The sequence below is a fragment of the Coturnix japonica genome, chromosome 29 (assembly GCF_054131305.1).
Source record: "Coturnix japonica strain WE chromosome 29, WE-NBRP24, whole genome shotgun sequence".
Lineage (NCBI taxonomy): Eukaryota > Metazoa > Chordata > Aves > Galliformes > Phasianidae > Coturnix > Coturnix japonica.
The window spans coordinates 7944531-7959794 of record NC_140691.1 but is presented as its reverse complement, the minus strand read 5'-3'; the positions used below and the strand labels follow the sequence as shown (position 1 = coordinate 7959794).

At 44.8% G+C, this 15264-nt stretch overlaps 1 long non-coding RNA gene across 5 annotated transcripts; it reads right to left on the bottom strand.

Moving 5' to 3' along the window:
• Positions 1-1494: 1494 nt before the first annotated feature.
• LOC116652784 (uncharacterized) lies at positions 1495-13511 on the bottom strand. 5 transcript variants are annotated; one of them, XR_014937796.1, is made up of 4 exons: positions 13203-13511; positions 11500-11918; positions 9933-10472; positions 1495-3181 (listed from the first exon to the last, which is right to left on the bottom strand). It is a non-coding gene; the product is annotated as an uncharacterized LOC116652784 (long non-coding RNA). The 5 variants fall into 5 exon arrangements; XR_014937794.1 differs by lacking the exon at positions 13203-13511 and having other exon boundaries at positions 1495-2036; positions 3047-3181; positions 11500-12461; XR_014937793.1 differs by lacking the exon at positions 13203-13511 and having other exon boundaries at positions 9933-10056; positions 10363-10472; positions 11500-12461.
• Between the last annotated feature and the right edge of the window lie 1753 nt (positions 13512-15264).

The window sequence follows — 15264 nt, the reverse complement described above, 5'->3', positions numbered from 1 at the left end:
CATGGAAGTGTAAGTGTGCATAAGTCATAGGGTGTTTGTCTTGGGATAAAAATGCATTTTGCCAGGTGTGGATTTCAGGGGCAGGGGTGGATTTCATCTAAAAGTCAGAGGAAATGTCACTGTCTTAGGATAGATGGCTCTTGCAAGGTCGGGTACTCAGAAAATCCAAATTCATCCCAGTGCATGTTGTAAGTATCAGCTGTGAACTTTGACAACCAGACCTCAAGCAATAACCCACACCTTTATGTAAGGCTGCAGTGAGAGGTTTGATACAGGGAAAATCCGGTCTAAAAGCAGTGATGCATTGGCACAGGCTGCTGGGGAAGTGCTGTGGCACTGAGGGAAGTGGCCTTCATGATTCTGAGAGGAGCCACAGCAACCTCCCGCATCACTGTGGGGCAGGGCCCGTCCTCCTGAGCCGCCATGGCCGCCCGCCATTTTCCTCCCGCGAGGACTGCGCCCATAGCAACCCTGCTGCAGTGTGGGGGAAGGACTGGAAGAAGAGGAGAACGCGGCTCCAGCCCTATTCCGGCCAGTGAGACCGCTCCGCCCGCGGCCTTATCCCCACATCCTCCCCTGATGGCCGGGCCGGGCTGTGCTGCTCCTTGTCCCGCTTCCCCCCATCGGCCGTGAGGGGGACGCCCGCGGGGTGGCTGTGCCCGCGCTTTCCGGCTCTCCTCAGTTGTTTTGCCCGTTAGTTAACTTCATATTTCGTATTGGGCCCACCTAAAATACCCCAGACTAATCGATATTTGCCAAACACGTGGAGAAAGGTGGCATAACCCCCACGGGCACTGCCGGGATGGGGTTATAACCCCACACAGGGCTCAGGACCTCGGTCTTTGCCCACTGTGTGGTTTTGTGCCTCATCCCCTTCAACTGCTGCCAAAAAGCACCACAATGGCTTATTTTTGTGTGTTATGGAGATGTAGGGAAAACCTAACACTGTCTCCTTCCCTCAGGCTGAGTAATTTCTTGGGTGAATTCTGGCTAAGTACCATTGTAACACTTACTCTCTTATCTACTTCTTTCTACAGGGCAACTAGGGAACAAGCATTTGATAACAAAGTGCACTGAAGTTATGGAAAATATCACTTGCTCTCAAAACCGGTTGTGTTTTGTAGGGAGTTTGTGTTAACAGCTGTTCATTAAACTCCAGTCCCAGCTGTGCTCGTGGTGCCTGAGCCATGGGGCTGCAGCTTGGCACCCACCTGCACACAGCTGTAGTTCATTGCCCCTTCTGGAAGAAAAAAGAGGGCAAAATTGTTCTGGATTAAAAAACAGTAAATATTACCTTGAACCCATTGCACTGGTACGTGGTGTTAAGCACATTTGTGCTCTGGCAAGCAGTCTGGTTGGCTAGATATGCTTCTGATGTCAGCCTGCATCACCGTGCTGAAGTCTGTAACCCTCACCTGGCATCGTGAGAAGTCTCTCCCTTGGGGGAAAATCAGGTCCTAGTGATGCTTTGTTTAAAAAAACACAACACCAGAATGCTGCATGTACTTAAGTTCTATTTAAAAACATGGACCCCAGGAGGTCCCTTCCAACATGAGCTGTTCTGAGTTGCAGCTGGTGTTGGTTCATGCACTGTTTTGCTGCCTCTGGGCAGGGCAGTGGTACAGCCTGGCGCTGGGGGGAGTGGGAGTGAAGTGATGGTACACCAGGGTGTGATACAACACTCAGCTTTGCTTAATGAAACAGTTTAACCCCCTCTTTTCCTCTCTGTGGCAGTGCTGAATCTGGCCAAGCATTACTTTCATGCTACAGACTACATGGGAACAGGTATAAGTACTGGTAAACAACGTCAGCTGTTTTCATCATAATTTCTGCTTTTATGTACGCCAGGCACCTTTGAGCAGCAACTCATTGATATGCTTTAACATTTTTGATCTCACATTTATAACTATTTGAACTGTTGCCTCAATTTCTTCTCCACGGGCAGGAAAACTGAGGCTCTAATAACTTAAGACCAATATTTCTGTGTATGCTTGACTTGCAGAACAACAACCTGCCTCTTCAAGACTTCTTAGAGCCTGAAATTTAATCAAAGAGTGTTGGTGCGTTTTGGTTCCAGAATGATGACTACTCCAGAAGGTGATTATCAATTGTTTTGGCTTACTCATATGCTTAGCTATCTCAAGTTAGCCATCCCAGCCATTAAAACTACTTACATCACTTATTTTTATTGGCAAATATAGGCAAAAATGCCAAAATGTTGCAAGAGGATTTAGATATCCAGCTCCCATTGTTTACAGTTACAGTGTCAAACAGTAACTAGGCCTGAAGGAAAATACAGACTATTTGATCCCATGGCCTGGTGATGGTTTTGTTTTTTTTTTTGGACCACGCTGTGTCTACATTCAGAGTTTGATTCTGAGCCACTGAAGTCCACGAAAACACTATTGACTTTGGTGGGAGAAAAATACTAGGTTTCTAACAAAGTAACCTGTGCCAGAGCAGTGCTATGGGTATAGCAGCAGAACAGAGCAGGATGACTAACACATTGTATAAAGCATTGCTTTTATGTAGCAGCTTTAACTGATAGGTTCAGCTCAGTCAAGAGCATCTGCATGACCTTATGTCCTATTAGCAAGGTTTGCCTACTTAGCGAAGGGCCCTTGGTGTGCCGTGTCCTTGGGTGGCAGTAAGGAGTGTGGCCATGCAGAGCCCCTGAGCAATGGCTGAACACCTGAAGGCGTGATTGATGAAACAGTTTAGGAAGAGAGCCAGCATTGGGTTGGACTTGATCCAGCATCTGTATACATAGATGGAGTTTCTCTGCTGTCCTGTTCTTTATCTGTGGCTGGAGGGGACGTGGCTCTTTCAGGTTCTTGAATATGGGTTTGCTTCTGGGAAACACAAAGGGCTAAAGACTTGTGCTGATACAAGTTACACTCTCATAGGTTACACTATTGTCTGGTTCTTATAAACTGTCACCCTGATGCTTATTTGATTCATCACTTCTTTCATCTCTCTGAAATGTGACTGAGCTGGCTAATGCTTTTATTATCCCTCACTAGATGTCAGGAAGAAGCAAACTTACACCAGTGTACATGAGGCAGTGAAAGCTGGTGATGTAGAACAGCTTGCATTAATGATAAAACGTGGAGCCTCTATCGACGAGGTGGATTTAGTCCACAAGTTCACACCATTGCACTGTGCTGCACACTCTGGAAGCCTGGAGGTAAAATCATAAAATCATGGAATAACCTGGGTTGAAAAGGACCACAATGATCATCCAGTTTCAACCACCTGCAGGGTTGGCAACAACCAGACCAGGCTGCCCAGAGTCACATCCAGCCTGGCCCTGAATGTCTGCAGGGATGGGGCATCCACAGCCTCCTTGGGCAACCTGTCACCACCCTCTGTGTGAAAAACTTCCCTCTAATCTCTAACCTAAACCTCCCCTGTCTCAGTTTAAATTCATCCCCCCTTGTCCTAAAAATATCTACCCTTGAAAACAGCCATTCCTCCCCTGTTTATGTTAGTGTTTGGACACAGCAAGGTTTTATGGGTTAACGTTTTCCTCTGGGGAGAGGCTGAACACAACATTGCTAGCTTTGATCAAGCCAGATCTATAATCTCTGCCTGCTCTTTTTTTCTGATTTAAGGTATTCACTAAGGAAAGATGTGCAGTTTGTTAGGACTACATTTTACCTTTCTGAAGCCCCAGACAGTTTATGTAATCAGTGTCCTCAGATTTTACAAAATCAGAGCTTTTCTAACACCAAACAAGGTGTGCCTTCTGGTCTCCCCTTCTAGCCTCATTACCTTCTTTTGTCCTTGTGTTTTCCCCTTCACTCAGAACACTTGGAAAATCCATAAGGATATGTTTAATATTCTGAAAGTGACTGAGCCAAGCGAGAAGTGACACAAAAATGTTTGTTCATTTCCCAGTGTTCTGTCCCATGCCTCATTCTCTACAGAAACAGTTCAAATACAGTTCATTTTCATAAGCAAGAACACTGACTGTTGATGCAGAAATGATTTGATTTCCAGAAGGACTGAGCTGCTGCATTCAGCACATTCACCTTCCTGTTACAGCCTCCTTGTGCAATGTTTATAGCGATCTTACTTTGAAACAGCAAGGCTGTAAATAACCGTATAAAAAATGAAGTCCCAAAGGAAAGAGAGCTGGAGACTAGCCTAAAAGAAGACAGTAAATAGTAATGATGTGTAACAAAAAGCTTTAACTAGTTTTGTAGTTTATTATTTTCTTAATTGTTCTTTAAGCTTTCCATGGAAAGCAATAACACCTGCTGAAAAAAAGTTGAATAAAGTTAAAATAATCTGTGATGGGTGAGAGGAGAGATGGGATTACATATACTCAAGAAAGCCTAATAAATGAACTGAGGCTTTACTTTTGATTCATGGCATCTTTCCTGCTGTTCATTTTAGCTGGACTTCAAATGAGCATCTTTGCACCATTTTTCCCCAGTGTTTTTACCTCATGCCACATGAACGCTCTCACAGTCTGCATTTTAAGTATGGAATTGTAAGATAAAGAAGGCACACTGCAAGTCATTGCAATTAGTAGGTTGGTTGTGCTTTTTGTGCCCTTGGATGAAGCCTTGAGACCTTGTCATTTCCTAACACTGTTTGAAATGTAACATCTACTGTTGATTTATAGTTAGCATTTGCCTCAGATGAGTTATAAGAATTGTTATGGAATAAGAGTTTATTAAATGAATAAGAGCTTGTTTTTGGTTGCGCAGTGCCTTCACTGGTTGCTCTGGCATGGAGCTGATGTGACACGTGTGACAGTCAGAGGCTGGACAGCAGCTCACCTTGCGGCAATCCGTGGGCAGGATGCTTGCGTGCAGGTATGTAGAGATATTCACTCTCCAGCAAAAGGAAGGCAGGCCTTTGGTTTGGACACTTCCTCATGAAGATCAGCTGAAAGTGCTCCTACTGGAGCTGGCTCTTTGTCTTTACAGCTGAAACCAAGTCACTGGTAAAATGACTGCACTCGTTTGTTCCCTCTGTGCTATCAGATTTATCAGAGGAACCCAGCTGACCATCTCAAGTCACCCTGTGAGACAGTGTTGCTCTTTCAGCCTGTGAGCTTTGCATTTCTTGTAGGCTTTGTTAATAAATGGAGCAAACCTAGAAGCTCGAGATGACCGCGGGTGCACTCCATCACACCTGGCTGCAGCCCATGGGCAGTCGTACACATTGCAAACCATACTGCGAAGTGGAGCGGTGAGAGCCTTCTACCTGCAATTCCCTAATGCAGAGCCAGAGTCTGGTATCCTTTTCCATACCAAACCCCTCACTAACTGAGGTTTGGGACTATAGATTAACCTCTGTTGGTACATTCTCATTGGTGACGCTGTGAATTTATTTGTAGTGTAAATTTGCATTTTTTTAATCGTAAGATGTTAAAAAAATCCAGTTGTGTATTATATAACGACTAACATGGTGGTAGATGTCTGAAAACACAACTTTTATGTGTGTTTTATTTCAATGAAGCCACGAACCTGTGAGAAATACGTCTTATGCCGCTTTCGTGGCTTGAATTCGGAGAAATATTTGATTTTGTTTAAATAAAGTAGCACAATGAACTGTTGATACTTATTTATGGAATGTCTCGTGTCTAAGCTTCATAAACAAACTAACCTGCAGCTTTCGTTTTAGAATGTAAACGCAGCAGACAGGAATGACTGGAAGCCTGTTCATTATGCTGCTTTTCATGGTGGCTTGGGCTGTTTGCAGCTTCTTGTTAGATGGGGAGCATGCATTGGTGATGTGGATACTGATGGAAACCTTCCAGGTATGTCAGGAATAATCATTTGGTTTTTCAGCCCTTGTTGTGGATGTGATAACTCTAGCACATCATATATAAAACACACAAGCAGCATTGATATGATGATAATGGTTTGGTAAGACAGAAGGGAACAACTTAAAAATAAAAAAGGAAATTAAATGGTAGGAATAAATTCTTTCTAAATTCAAGACTAAAAGGTAAAAGCAGAAGTGAAAGGGAAAAGCAAGAATGAAAGGGAAAAGCAAGACTGAAAGGGAAAAGAAGCAGTGAAAGAGAAGAGCAGCAGTGAAAGGGAAGAGCAGCAGCGAAAGGCAAAAGCAGCAGTGAAAGGGAAAAGCAGCAGTGAAAGGGAAAAGCAAGACTGAAAGGGAAAAGCAAGACTGAAAGGGAAAAGCAAGACTGAAAGGGAAAAGCAGCAGTGAAAGAGAAGAGCAGCAGTGAAATAGAAGAGCAGCAGTGAAAGAGAAGAGCAGCAGTGAAAGGGAAAATCAGAGGTGAAAGGGAAAATCAGAGGTGAAAGGGAAAATCAGAGGTGAAAGGGAAAATCAGAGGTGAAAGGGAAAATCAGAGGTGAAAGGGAAAATCAGAGGTGAAAGGGAAAATCAGAGGTGAAAGGGAAGAGCAGCAGTGAAAGGGAAGAGCAGCAGTGAAAGGGAAGAGCAGCAGTGAAAGGGAAAAGTAAGACTAAAAGGGAAAAGCAGCAGTAAAAGGGAAAAGTAAGACTAAAAGGGAAAAGCAGCAGTGAAAGGGAAAAGCAGCAGTGAAAGGGAAAATCATCAGTGAAAGGGAAAATCAGAGGTGAAAGGGAAAATCAGAGGTGAAAGTAAAAAGCAGCACTGAAAGGGAAAATCAGAAATGAAAGGGAAAAGCAAAACCAAAAGGTGAAATCAGCAGTGAAAGGGAAAAGCAGCAGTGAAAGGGAAAAGCAGCAGTGAAAGGGAAAAGCAGCAGGGAAAGGGAAAAGCAGCAGGGAAAGGGAAAAGCAGCAGGGAAAGGGAAAAGCAGCAGGGAAAGGGAAAAGCAAGACTAAAAGGGAAATTCAGCAGTGAATGGGAAAATCAGCAGTGAAAGGGAAAATCAGCAGTGAAAGGGAAAAGCAGAAATGAAAGGGAAAATCAGCAGTGAAAGGGAAAAGCAACAGTGAAAGGGAAAAGCAGCAGTGAAAGGGAAAAGCAGCAGTGAAAGTGAAGAGCAGCAGTGAAAGGGAAGAGCAGCAGTGAAAGGGAAGAGCAGCAGTGAAAGGGAAAAGCAAGACTGAAAGGGAAAAGCAAGACTGAAAGGGAAAAGCAAGACTGAAAGGGAAAAGCAAGACTGAAAGGGAAAAGCAAGACTGAAAGGGAAAAGGAGCAGTGAAAGGGAAAAGCAAGATTAAAAGGGAAAAGCAGCAGTAAAAGGGAAAAGCAAGACTAAAAGGGAAAAGCAGCAGTAAAAGGGAAAGGAAGACTAAAAGGGAAAAGCAGCAGTGAAAGGGAAAAGCAAGACTAAAAGGGAAATTCAGCAGTGAATGGGAAATTCAGCAGTGAATGGGAAATTCAGCAGTGAATGGGAAAATCAGCAGTGAATGGGAAAATCAGCAGTGAAAGGGAAAATCAGCAGTGAAAGGGAAAATCAGCAGTGAAAGGGAAAAGCAGAAATGAAAGGGAAAATCAGCAGTGAAAGGGAAAAGCAGCAGTGAAAGGGAAAAGCAGCAGTGAAAGTGAAGAGCAGCAGTGAAAGGGAAAAGCAGCAGTGAAAGGGAAAAGCAAGACTGAAAGGGAAAAGCAAGACTGAAAGGGAAAAGGAGCAGTGAAAGGGAAAGGAAGACTAAAAGGGAAAAGCAGCAGTGAAAGGGAAAAGCAAGACTAAAAGGGAAAAGCAGCAGTAAAAGGGAAAAGCAAGACTAAAAGGGAAAAGCAAGAATAAAAGGGAAAAGCAAGAATAAAAGGGAAAAGCAAGACTAAATGGGAAAAGCAAGATTACATGGGAAAAGCAAGACTGAAAGGGAAAAGCAAGACTGAAAGGGAAAAGCAGCAGTGAAAGGGAAAAGCAGCAGTGAAAGGGAAAAGCAGCAGTGAAAGGGAAAAGCAAGACTGAAAGGGAAAAGCAAGACTAAAAGGGAAAAGCAAGACTAAAAGGGAAAAGCAGCAGTGAAAGGGAAAAGCAGCAGTGAAAGGGAAAAGCAGCAGTGAAAGGGAAAAGCAAGACTGAAAGAGAAAAGCAAGACTGAAAGGGAAAAGCAAGACTGAAAGGGAAAAGCAAGACTGAAAGGGAAAAGCATGACAGAAAGGGAAAAGCAAGACTGAAAGGGAAAAGCAAGACTGAAAGGGAAAAGCAAGACTGAAAGGGAAAAGCAAGACTAAAAGGGAAAAGCAAGACTAAAAGGGAAAAGCAGCAGTGAAAGGGAAAAGCAAGACTAAAAGGGAAAAGCAGCAGTAAAAGGGAAAAGCAAGACTAAAAGGGAAAAGCAGCAGTAAAAGGGAAAAGCAAGACTAAAAGGGAAAAGCAAGACTAAATTGGAAAAGCAAGACTAAATGGGAAAAGCAAGACTAAATGGGAAAAGCAAGACTAAATGGGAAAAGCAAGACTAAAAGAGAAAAGCAAGACTAAAAGGGAAAAGCAAGACTAAAAGGGAAAAGCAGCAGTGAAAGGGAAAAGCAAGACTAAATGGGAAAAGCAAGACTAAATGGGAAAAGCAAGACTAAATGGGAGAAGCAAGACTAAATGGGAGAAGCAGCAGTGAAAGGGAAAAGCAAGACTAAATGGGAAAAGCAAGACTAAATGGGAAAAGCAAGACTAAATGGGAAAAGCAAGACTAAATGGGAAAAGCAAGACTAAATGGGAATAGCAAGACTAAATGGGAGAAGCAAGACTAAATGGGAGAAGCAAGACTAAAAGGGAAAAGCAAGACTAAAAGGGAAAAGCAGCAGTGAAAGGGAAAAGCAAGACTAAAAGGGAAAAGCAGCAGTGAAAGGGAAAAGCAAGAATAAAAGGGAAAAGCATCAGTGAAAGGGAAAAGCAAGACTAAAAGGGAAAAACAGCAGTGAAAGGGAAAATCAAGACTAAAAGGGAAAATCAAGTCTAAAAGGGAAAAGCAAGACTAAAAGGGAAAAGCAGCAGTGAAAGGGAAAAGCAGCAGTGAAAGGGAAAAGCAGCAGTGAAAGGGAAGAGCAGCAGTGAAAGGGAAGAGAAGCAGTGAAAGGGAAAAGCAGCAGTGAAAGGGAAAAGCAAGACTAAAAGGGAAAAGCAGCAGTGAAAGGGAAAAGCAGCAGTGAAAGGGAAAAGCAGCAGTGAAAGGGAAAAGCAGCAGTGAAAGGGAAAAGCAGCAGTGAAAGGGAAAAGCAGCAGTGAAAGTGAAAAGCAGCAGTGAAAGTGAAAAGCAGCAGTGAAAGAGAAAAGCAGCAGTGAAAGGGAAAAGCAAGACTAAAATGTAAAAGCAGCAGTGAAAGGGAAAAGCAAGACTAACAGGGAAAAGCAGTAGTGAAAGGGAAAGCAAGACTAAAAGGGAAAAGCAGCAGGGAAAGGGAAAAGCGGCAGGGAAAGGGAAAGGAGCACAGAAAAGCAGCACTGAAAGGGAAAAGGAACAAGAAAATGCAGCACTGAAAGGGAGAAGCAGAACTGATAAAGAAAAGGAGCCCTGAAACAGAAAAGGAGCCGTGAGAGGGAAAAGGAGAACTGATAAAGAAAAGCAGCCCTGAAAGGGAAAAGCAGCCCTGAAAATGAAAATAAGCAAAGAAATGCAGCCCTGAAAGGAAAAAGCAGTCCTGAAAGTTAGAAGGAGCCCCGAAAGGGAATGGAACAGCATAAAGTAACACTGACAGGGAAAAGGAGTACATAAAGGGCAAAGGCAGCACTGAAAGAGAAAAGGAGCCCTGAAAGGGAAAAGCATCAAAGCAAGGGAAAAGAAGCACTGAAAGAGAAAAGGAACAAGCACATGGAGCAGGCAGGTAGGCACAGCAAAGCAGCAAGCAAAGCCCAATCTCTCAGAGGGGGCCTGCTAACAGGAAGCCCAGCTATTGCCCTCCCAAAGAAACTCCACCATTTTGACAGCCAAAACAGAAACTACGGTTTTGGTTCTCATGACTCTTCCCTGCGCTCCCAAATAAATGGTTTCGTGACATCCTCTACCACACTGCAACTGCTCTGAATAATCAAAATTATATCATTCATGACATAAGAAACTCACTTTTGCCTGGTGGCAACGACAGTCCATTCCCATCATGTCCCTCCATGTAATGAACATTGCATTTGGCCTTCTAACAGCCTCCTGGATGAATCCACCAAAAGCAAGGAAGCACCCTGCCCTTACTCTGAAGAGAGAAAGAAAGCAAGGTTCATGGAAACAGGCACACAAGGCTCGCAACAAGACACGGTGCTCCACATCATGCCAGAGATAGGACTACCACAGTGCCAGAACATGATTTACCACTAAAGGAAACATCTGGGGGCACATTCACAACTTCAGCACAAGCTGTAATGGCTCAGCATATTTAGCTTTCTTATCGTTCAGCTGGAGAACGAGATAGTCCGAAGTATCAGTCAGCAAGCACTCGGATGAGCCTGCCCTCTGGTTTTAACGATGACAGACATCATTACTGCCACCTCTGACACCTTACCAGGAGATGCTTCCATTTATTAGCCTGGTCTTGATTCCTTCCATCAGCAGCTGCTCCTAAACTGACCTCCATTCATACAGTGATACCACTGACTTCTAGCACGAGCTGACCTGCAAGACAGAGAAGAGAAAGCAGGATGGTAACAAACACTGACATAGCACGTTCAAATATTCTTGAACAGCCATAAAAGAGACAAAACAGGAGAGAAACGCATCCGCAGCAACACCCAGGTTCATAAAGAAATGCAACTCCAGCCTGGCCTCAGCAGCCCTTATATATTTCTTACACATTTGATTAAGCCAACTGCAATTTGAACCAGGAGAATTCACAGTCTCTTGCAAATGTCACCGTAAAGCAGAATAGGACACAGCAAAAAAAAAAAAAAAAAAAAAAAAAAAAAAAAAAAAAAAAAAAAAAAAAAGAAATATAAAGAAAAAAAGCAAGCCAAAAACCAGGGAATCAAAGTTTAAAAAACCACAGAAAACAAACAGAAAAAAACCACATACTATCTGTAACAACAGAAAGACTAGCACAGTGTGAATATACTACAAAGGTAAGGAAAGAATGGCTCACCCACCACTGAGGATGGAAGTGCACAGAACAAACTCCACAGAGGAGAAACCATCAAAAAAAATTCCACCCATTGGCAGTCAGCCTTCAAAAATGAGCTGTAAGAGAGGTGCAGCCAGGCTCCATCCCTTCCAGTCACTCAGCTGCATTGGCCTCACCTGCACTAACCAGGACTGACCAGGTCCCTTCCCTAGGTGATAATCAGTGGCTCAGACTGTGATTCAACAGTTCTCATACAGCACATCTAAAGAAAAATAGCAAAGCATAGATGAAAAACACAACAACAAATAAACCATGAAGGATTTTAGGAAATAACACAGAATTAAAAAAAATAATAATAATAAAAGCAAAGAAAAAATAATAACTCAAACAAAAGAAAAAAACTAAGACAAGGAAAAACAGAAAAAAACTTATAAAAAAAACAAAAAACAAAAAACAAAAAAAAACCAAAAAAAAAACACGACACAGAAAACACCAAATAGGAAAGAAAACCATAGAACTGCAAAGGAAAAAAAATAACACAGCAAAGCAAAGCACAGATGATAAAAAACAACAAGGAAAACACACCTCCCTGACATGACATCTTGCCTCCTGAGCAGGTCACAGTGTCCCTCACTCAGATGTAGAGCACGGAGGAAGCTGAGACCCCATGTGTTCCTTGCTGTGCACTCCCATCTAAAAGGTCCATATGCTCCTTGGGAAGCACAATGCCACCTGGGGAAAAGAGAAAGCAGGAACAGGACATGCAGGCGGCTATCACCCAGCAGAAGGCCAGATCCTTCCATCTGTTATCCGCTCCTCTTTTTAGTCCTAATAGGGCCCCGAGGATACAGAAATAGCAGTGCTTAGCAGAAGGACTCGGAGAAGGACCGGTAGAAACTGTCAGGAGGACAACTGGCATCGTGTGGACACAAACAGGCTGTTGGTGCAAGGAAGGAAACAGCACCTGAGCATTTCACCAGACAGGTTCCCTCCTCTCTGTCTTCCTGCAAAGATACAAGGATAAAAACCTCATTTCCTCTGAGCAACAATTGGAAACAAGACCAGAAAATTATTCATTCAAAGGCACTTCTAGGAGATGTATAACAGAGTCCTTCCCAGTTACACGAGCTTACGCTGTGGCCTTTGGAGAAACAAGCTGCCTTTGTGGTCCTGAGGGTTCCTTTTTGTCATCTGTTGGGCACAGCAAGAGAGCTTTTCTTGTACAAATCTATGCCCTGTGTACCTTTCTCCATCCCAAAACCTAGAGTTGCGGTGCAGACACTGGATGCTGACCAGAGCAGTAAAAGAACAGAAGAGGGGAAAAGCAGATACAGGTAAGACACCTAAAAGAAAGGAAAAGAGCAGAAGAGAAGGAAGGATACGGTTAAGAACAAAGGACAGAAGATGGAAAGTGCTATAGAGGATTGGACTGGACATGAGCAGATCAGAGCTACACCAAGGTGTGGCTTCTCCCTGTGTCCCTGTCCACCACTGGCAACATCCCCCAATGACAGGGATGATGCTGCTCCAGCAGCTGATGGGGTTGTGGTCTGAGGTTACGTTCTATGCAGAGCCTCCACAACCTACTACAGACATCCAGTTCCCTGCCACTTCTTTTTTTTCCAGGTGTCTGCACACAAGGAACAGGTGTTCTCTATGCCCTGCATGCTGGTAATTAGTGTGGGCAATTACTGTGTGGGAATTGGGGGAGGGAAATTCAGGGGTGGGATAGTGAGGAGGAATTGGAGGGGGCTGGGAAATTGTTTGGGTGGGATTGTAGAGATCAGATATGACTGCTAGGATGGGGGATATTTGGTTGGAAATACTGTCATTAATATTACTCATTGCTTTGTGTGATAAGTTATTAAATGCTTTATGTTCCCTCTGCTACATCTCTGCTTGCAGTCATTTGTGCAGTGACAAAGGTCCTCAGCTCTACATGCCCACCTCCAAGGTAGGATGGAGCACCACAGATGGCAGTGTTCCACAGCTGCCACCAGCAGCCCCAGCTCGTCCCTCCACACCTGAGGTGTGAGTGGCTGTGAGAGGAATGTCTCTGTGGAAGTGCAGCTCATTCCTCCCCTCTGATGGGGGCAGAAGGCATCTGCATTTCCCTCATGGCTCTTATTTCCTGTGTTACTGTGGGAAATGAGCTGAGCCACTGTGCCTCCCTACTATGGCAAGCTCTGCAGCTCTGCCACTGTCTTTATACTCAGCTGCTCCTGTGTGTAATGCTCCACACTTGGACCCTGCAGAGCCCAAAGGCCTCCTTGGCTGCTGTTACTCACCTGGACATTGAGGGTGCTGTGTCTCCAGTCTGTACCTGCTTCCAGGTGGCACTTGCAAGACACTGCGAGTCCACCTGGTTGGAACTGCAGTCAACAAACACAAATGTGAAAGAAATAAGAAAGGATTCTCTCATTTCACAGGCTTTCATCTCCATTGAAAGATGTTCTGCTGTGCAGCACAGCTGGGAGCATTTCATATGTGCAAAAAAGGGGGATAGGCCCTGGCTGTGCCGGGCCCCCTTCCGGCCCAGGCCCCAAAGCAGCCCCGACTGTGCTGGGTTCCCCTCTCACCTGGGCCCTGCAGTGGCCTCAGCTGTGCCTGGTCCCCCTCTGCTCTGGGCCCTGAGCTGGCCCCAGCTGTGCCTGGTCCTCCTCCATCCTGGGCCCCAAGGCCCTGCCTCTGCCTGCTCCCCCTCTGCTCTGGGCCCTGAGCTGGCCCTAACTGTGCCAGGCCCCCCTCTGGCACAGGCCCTGCCTCAAGCCCCGCCCCCTGTGGGCAGCAGTGCTAGTGCCTGTTGGTTTTGCTCTCTTCCCTCTTCTTTCCCTGTTCTCTTCACAAATGCTTTCAGATCCCCCAGGATGACGTGCACTGACACTGCTGCCTTCTTCCTGCACAAACTTTCTGGGCAGCTCAGCTTTTTCTACAGAGCAGCGTGCCTTTGGAAGTGCTTGGAGGATGTAAACTAACAGCAAGAGAACACTGAGCTCTTCTGGGTCTTTCTAGACATGGCAAAGGGACAGGAGAGAGTGCTCAGCCTCGAGTGGTTGCTTGTATGCAGAAATCACAGTTGTCAACATCTGTGCTGTTTTGCTGTAGGCAGTAGTGTGTGACAAGAAGCCAACAATTACCAATTTAGTGAACGTAATTAATTGTAACAGTTCCCCTTCCTTCTTCCCTCGACACTTGGGTTATGGAGTTCTCCTATGCTATGTGCCGGTGTAATACCTCTGAGCCACAGCACTGTTGCGTTTAGCAAAGCTCATGGCAACAGGCTTTGGCCAACCTCAGAGCTACGTAGATGATGATATCTGATGATAGGAGAGAAAATGAACAAGCTCCAAGGTAAGTGTTGTTTTTTCCTTCTAGTCAGCACGCCATCGCTAAATCTTCCATGCTGTGACTTTTATCTTGATAGTGATGATCCCTTAACCTCACATCTTTAGCACTGCACTTTCTGTGGAGATTCCCACCAGTGACAAAGTATTAGTGCCGCTTTTCTGCCTGTTTCTTTTTTGTCTGTATTTTCCAGAATGTGGGTATTTCTTTCATTGCCCACAAACACTGCCCAGTGCAGGAGGAGGCAGGGACAAGAGTCAGGAGCAAGGGCAGAATAGTTTCTCTGTTAGTGAATGGAATGCCAGTGTTTTCTGCATGTGGACTTGCCATAGTGCTTCTTACAAGGCCTAACAGTGGGATGAAATGTGCCCTGAAGCAGGTGTGCTTGCAGGAAGGCAAAAGAGAATTGCAAATAATGCTAAGGGGGGCCAGTAAGATGATCAGAGGGCTGGAGCACCTTTCCTATGAGAACAGGTTGAGGGAACTGGGCTTGTTGTGCTTGGAAAAGAGAAGGCTCCAGGGAGACCTCACTGTGGCCTTCTAGTATTTGAAAGGAGCATATAAACAGGCCGGGGAATGGCTGTTTACAAGGGTGGATAGTGATAGAACAAGGGGGAATGTTTTTGAAGTGATACGGGGACGTTTAGGTTGGATATTAGGTTGATGTTTTTCACACAGAGGGTGGTAACGCACTGGAACAGGTTGCCCAGGGAGGTTGTGGATGCTCCATCCCTGGAGGCATTCCAGGCCAGGCTGGATGTGGCTCTGGGCAGCCTGGTCTGCTGGTTGGAGACCCTGCACACTGTGGTCCTTTTCAACCCAGGCTATTCTATGAGTCTATGACTGTACGATTGTATCAGACCTCAGGGAAGTCACGTGGAAGAGACAAGCCTTTGAAATTAAGCTTGATTCGCTTTGCCCCTCATACACCTGATCACTGCATCCCTTACTTGGCAAATGGTCTTTCTGTGGGGTGTAGATGAGGAAAGGGGAGGAGGAAAATAA